The sequence below is a fragment of the Macrobrachium nipponense genome, chromosome 40 (assembly GCF_015104395.2).
Source record: "Macrobrachium nipponense isolate FS-2020 chromosome 40, ASM1510439v2, whole genome shotgun sequence".
Lineage (NCBI taxonomy): Eukaryota > Metazoa > Arthropoda > Malacostraca > Decapoda > Palaemonidae > Macrobrachium > Macrobrachium nipponense.
This window is the reverse complement of record NC_061101.1, coordinates 22459820-22466258: the sequence shown is the minus strand read 5'-3', so window position 1 is coordinate 22466258 and position 6439 is coordinate 22459820. Positions and strand designations below refer to the sequence as shown.

The 6439-nt window shown below is 32.9% G+C and overlaps 1 long non-coding RNA gene across 1 annotated transcript; it reads left to right on the top strand.

Moving 5' to 3' along the window:
• The first annotated feature begins 1292 nt into the window (after positions 1-1292).
• Positions 1293-6177, top strand: LOC135212316 (uncharacterized). Its single transcript, XR_010313861.1, has 3 exons — positions 1293-1396; positions 2292-2425; positions 4816-6177. It is a non-coding gene; the product is annotated as an uncharacterized LOC135212316 (long non-coding RNA).
• Positions 6178-6439: the final 262 nt, after the last annotated feature.

The window sequence follows — 6439 nt, the reverse complement described above, 5'->3', positions numbered from 1 at the left end:
TGAGAAATGAATTTCTATCACCAGAACTAAATTCCTCTGATTCCATTTTGGCCAAGCCAAGAATCGAACTTTGGATCACCAGATTGGTAGCCAAGCGCAAACAACTCGTCCAATGAGGAACTACTGAGGTGTAATGAAAATGACAACCTTTTAAAAGAAAGAGAGCAGAGATGTGTATTCTCCGAGTGTTGGAAGGACACTGGTCAGTTTCCAGTCCTGTGATTGGCTTATCACTAGCCAATCAGGAGCATTATAGGCATAGTTTACTGTCTTTCCATAGATAAGAAATGTATTCTTGTCTAAACAGAAACAGGATATAGCCCCAAGTTGGATGCTCCCCATTGTCATTTGTACTTACATCTCTTCAAATAATTTGAGGTTAGCGTATTTTCTGACAAGGGTGATTTACTTTATTGCTGGTCTATGTGCAGGAGTCGCCGTGTAGGTAAGCATTAAGAAATATCCACAGAATGTACCTTTAGTTTTTGAGATACTAACTGATATGCCTGGGAGATCACAAGTGCCTAGAAAAGGATATCAGATTTGGGTTTATGCCCCCAATTTCTACTTTTGTTTGTTCATTGAGTAAAGGTTGTTGTGGTTTCTTAGTTTCACTTCCAGAGGTTTTCGCTTCTGTCAAACTTCTATATAGAATCCGCTTTATTCTTAATTATCAAGTTTCTCATATTGCCAGAGATAATCAATTCTGTTGAGTCAACAGTGAGTACATAGATAAAAAATCCTTGGTCTTATTCATTAACTGTAAAAATAAAATAAAAAAGTGCCTGATAGTCTTAATTGGGAGAACACCATGTACTTTTCATGAAGCGTTTTCCTTTGTGAATGACAATGGTAAGAGCTTGTCCGAAATGTCTAACCTCTCCCCTCCCCTACAAAGAGGGATAAATCATCATAAAGACAAAAAGTATTGATTCTAAATTGATACAAAAGCAAGGAACGAAGACTAGGTGAAACTGCATTCCCCAAGGACAGGTTACCAACCCTTGTTATTGGCTCCTAAGCAACCCCCCCTCCCCATCCCTAACAACAATCACAACAAAAGCAACAATATAGATGGAGTTATGCAAGGAATCAGAAAAAGGACAGTAGATGCATGTGTAATTGTGTGATAAGAAAATGGTTTGCTATCTATGAATTATGTTGGATCAATAATCTACATATTTTTGCACTCAAATTAAACAGTCTTTTGTACTCTCAAACCCATATTCTGTTAAGACCAAAACATCTTCTCTCAGAATTTAATACTTTTTATCTTTTGTCCATTTACAGGCGTTTTTGGCTGCTGCTCAGCTGTTCTTCCTCCTTCATTATGCACAGAGCTTGAATTATAATACATTTATGGCTTCTATGGAGTCAGCTTTCAGTGCCATGCTTGGTAAGTGCCTGAATATTTTAGGGAGCACTAGTATATCAACAGAGAACACAAAGGAAACTTAGGTAGATTACTTGTTACCAAATTTTGAGTTACACAAAAGACTGTCCATTGTCAAATACAGGGTATCTAGAGTGTTTTTTTATAAGAATAGGAATCACAATAAAAAACAGGAACTGATTTTGACAACTAAATTTAAAAAGAAAGTTAGAATAATGATAAATATGTATTTTGCAGAACAAAAGTATTTTAGTGTACAACGTTTAACAAAAAATACACTTTGTTTTTGAGCAGCTGTACTAAGCAAAAAAATATATAATTTACAACTGCATCCCTTGGGATGAAGTTTCAGAACCAACATTATTTCATTCACTAGGCCATCTTTTTGGCAGATGTGCGATATTACTAGATCTTCAGAGGAACACAACTATGTATACTATACTTGCTGATGTGACAAAAGAATTAATATACATTCATGAAAAACTTAAAGTATTTGTTAAAGCAGTAGAATTTCCTATTTAAGTGTCATCAAGTTGATTGCTAAATTATCCTCTTAAATCAATAGCATGAAAGATAGCTCCAGTCATTAGTCATGTACATTCATATAGATGCTAAATTCTCCTGCTTTTATATAACTAATACAGTGCTTTCACGAAAACTGTCATATGTTGATATTTCCTCAAACATATTCAAAAGTTTTCACTCCTTTGGTTTTTATTAATTAAGTATATGGTAAGTTAAGTATGCTGATGTTATTTTACCTAGTTTTAATTTAGTATTTTATTCAGTATATAGATATATGTTCCATGAAATGTTAATGATGTTTTATGCATGATTACAGATAATGAGTTTGTGAAGAAAATATCAAAGTAGGTACAGAATAGACTTTTTCTTTCAGGCCAGTTTGACTATGATGACATAGCTAGGTCTTCACCTGGATTGGGCCCAGTGTCATTCTTTGTGTTTGCTTTCTTCATGGGGATTATTATGGTTAACCTACTACTTACCCTTATTCTCCGCAGCTTTTATGAGGTTAGTAAGATCATAATTTCATAAGCAATTTAAATCTAAGACTTTAATATTTCTTGAATTGGTGATATTCATATGATCTGTAGCTTTATGTTAAAGTTTTACCATTAAGAATTCCAAATTATTTAAAATGTCTCCCATCATTAATTACAGTAGAACCCTGGTTCTCGACTGTACCCTCCATAATCAAATTTTGATGCGAAATGTTGTGTAAATTTTGTTATTCTTCATATGTACAGGTGTTTTCTTTCCCAAATGCAAAATGGAGTTGGTGATAGCCTTCAAAAGGCTGCACTCCAGCAAAACTAAGCTATTAAAAGATTAGCCGATCTTGGATTGTGTTCCTTTGCCTATATGTCTATCATAGATAACAATGCACTCAATAATTCCGAATGTTTTATGATATTTGGCATTAACTTTGGCTTCAATTCTGTTTAAACTACACTTTTTATCATGTTACCAGGAAATTTGGTATTGTTTATGAAGCTCTCTACACATATGATGTGGTGTTGTTGGGTTACTTCAAATATTTTCCAGACATTCTTGGAAAACTTAACTTTTAAGCATACAAACTTTTAGACAAGATGGTTTATATTAGCAGCTTACTTTTTCCAGTAATATTATGTATACATTTATGATTTCGCTAAATATTGGCATTTCATAATTTTTAAGTACACGAATTATTTATTAAGCAATTGTTCATTTATTTTGATCCGTTATAAATTCATGTTCATTCTTCTGTATATTTATAAGCTTATCTCATTGCACTTATTTTATCTTTACTCAGTATCTTTCCACAGGCATTCAATTTGTTTTAAGAATATTTCATAGCTAAGTATATTTAGCTTGTGGCTTAATCAACAAAAATTGGTTCACATTCAAACAAAAAACCAAAATCAAAGAAAAATGACTTTATTTGTTTTTTTTTATATTTTTTTTTATTTTTCAGTATATTTTCAAGAATTAATTCATTTTTTCCTTGCTTTTGTGTATTATTCTGAGCCTTGTGAAAGGACCAGTGGTTAAAGTGGATACAAAATCTCGTAAAACAATTAATACATCGTACTCTCTTGATTTCCTGTTACTACTGTATGTAAAAATATATTCTGTATTGTAACTTACTCGGCGATTTGTGGGATTTTGTGTGGAATCTATTTAAAAATTATTTGCAGGAAAACTCGCCCATTTCCAAGTTTTTTCATGGAACATATCTATAAATTATTTGCAGGAACTCACCTGTTTGTGGATTTATTAGTTTGTTTATACAGCAGTATATGTATGTACTGTATTTTCATATTACATACTGCATAATACCAACACTAAATAATACTGTAATGTACTACATAATAATAATATTACAGTATGTGGTACCTAATAGTAAAATGATTAAATAATGATAATGCAGCAAAAGTCGCATGACCCGATTTTAGTTAACTGGCACTACTTGACATTTCCAATAACACTAAGTTACAACAATGAAACATTTTGCAACTTCACTCAGTAAAAGATACAGTTCGCTAAGTTTTAAAGTATCAATGCTATATTTTTTATGAAAATATCAGTTAGATCATTATAAAACCATTAACACAGTAATTTTTTATTATGGTAAATGTGAAAAGATGTAAATACTTAATGCAGTTGTGGGTGTGATTTAACCATATGTCAACTGCCAGTTTGCCTCCCCTCACCTTACCCATAGGCCAAGTGAACTTCACGCTTCTCAATTATATTTTTATTAAGCCATAGGCCTATGAAGAAAATAGTAACAGAAGTATATCACACAGACTGTGAAGGAATTTCACAAATCCTGCTTTGTGGTCTTATAGGAAGATTATTCGCAGAACATTCGCCTATTCACAGTATTTTATCAATTCATCATAAAATGCGCTTTTGTGATAAAACTATTTAAAAACCAAGTATAAAAATTTTTAGTTTTTTTTCTTGAGTTTTAATTAACAAAATAGGCAGTGTTATGCATTTTTATAGGACTAAGGGGTCTCAACTATTCTCGGGGGGGAGGGCAGGGTCTGGTACCCATCCCCCCCAAACATAGCACAATCACTGTACTATACATGTATAATACCTTTGGGGCAAAGTTGGGGTGGGTCCAATGAAGCATTTGGTGAGTCTCCTAAATCCAACAAATGAGGTCTATCAAGTTGATGTGCCAGTTATAGTAAATTGCTATTAGGTTGTACGAAGGTTATGATAGGATTTTTATTGATATATTCATGTCTTAAGAAACATACAGTAGATTTTATTTAAGTAACATACAGTAGATATTATTTTTCTTTTTATTGTTCTCTGGTAATAGGAGTAACAATACAAATAGCTTTTTTATTTTGAGAATTACATACCAGCACTCTCTGTAAAAACTATAATTCATTTACCAGATCAAAAAGGACATCAGGAGACAAGGCAATGAATATGAAATACTTGATTTCATACTGAAGAAGGTAAGGAGAGTTGCTGGCATTGGCCCCATATCAAGCAACATTGGGCCACCGAACACCACTACTGAGGACCAGAAACAAGTAAGTACATATAGTATTTCAGTACATAGTATGTAATATACTCAAGAAATGTCCTTAAAAGTAAGTCACAAAGAATTGGTTTTACTGTTTGTAATTAATCTGTCCTTCTGAGGAAGTATAAAGTTGATGTTCATATTAACCCTTAAACGCCGAGCCGGTATTTCCGAAAGTGTCTCCCGTATGCCAGTGGGGTTCAAGAGTGAGTGCCGAGGCAGAAAGTTTTTATCAAAAAATCACAGAACGCTTAGTTTTCAAGATTAAGAGTTCATTTTTGGCTCCTTTTTTTGTCATTGCCTGATGTTTAGTATGCAACCATCAGAAATGAAAAAAAAATATCATTATCATATATAAATGTTGGAGTATATGACAGCGCGAAAAAAAATTTCATACATGATTGTATACAAATTGTGCTGTGAGCAAAACAGTTAAAGCTAATGAGTTAGTTTTTTCGTTGAATTGTACACTAAATTGCAATGATTTTGGTATATAACAAATTGTAAAACGATCAAAGCAACACAAAGAAAATATTATCACAATATGATGCATGAATTCGTAACGCGCGGACGTAAAACAAAGTCGTTTTCAAAAATTCACTATAAATAGAAATATTGTGCTAGAGACTTCTCGTTTGTTGTAAAATGAAGGTAATTGATTGAATATTACTAGACTGTAAGTGTTGTAGCTTACAATTGCATTTTTCGACCATTTCGGTCGAGTTAAAGTTGACAGAAGGTCGAATTTTTTCTATTTATCATGATTTATATGAAAATATTTCAAAACTGACAAAAGCTACAACCATGAGTTATTTTTTTTTTGTATTCTACATGAAATTGCACACATTTTCATAAAACTTTATGTAACGGCTAATATAAAATGGTGTAAACATTACGACAATCTGACGAAAGAATTTCTGATTTTTTCGGCAGAGTTACCATGCGGACGTAAGGAAAATTTTTTTTTCAAAAATTCACCATAAATCGAAATATTGTGCTAGATACTTCCAATTTGTTGCTAAATTAAGGTAAATGATTGAATATTATTAGAATGTAAGAGTTTTAGCTTACAATTGCGTTTTTCTACCATTCCGGTCGAGTCAACGTTGACCAAAGGTTAAAATTTTGGCACTTATCGTGATTTATATGAAAATATTTCAAAACTGATAAAATCTACAACCATGGGTTGTTTATTGTTGTATTCTACATGAAATTGCGCACATTTTCATATATAAAATGTTATTGTTATAATACAATTAAGTTTGTTCATACTTACCTGGCAGATATATATATAGCTGTATTCTCCGAAGTCCGACAGAATTTCAAAACTCGCGGCACACGCAGTGGGCGGCCAGGTGGTAGTACCCATTCCCGCCGCTGGGAGGCGGATATCAGGAACCAGTCCCATTTTCTATTCATATTTTATCAGTGCCACTGTCTCCTGAGGGGAGGTGGGTGGGCACTTAATTATATATATCTGCCAGGTAAGT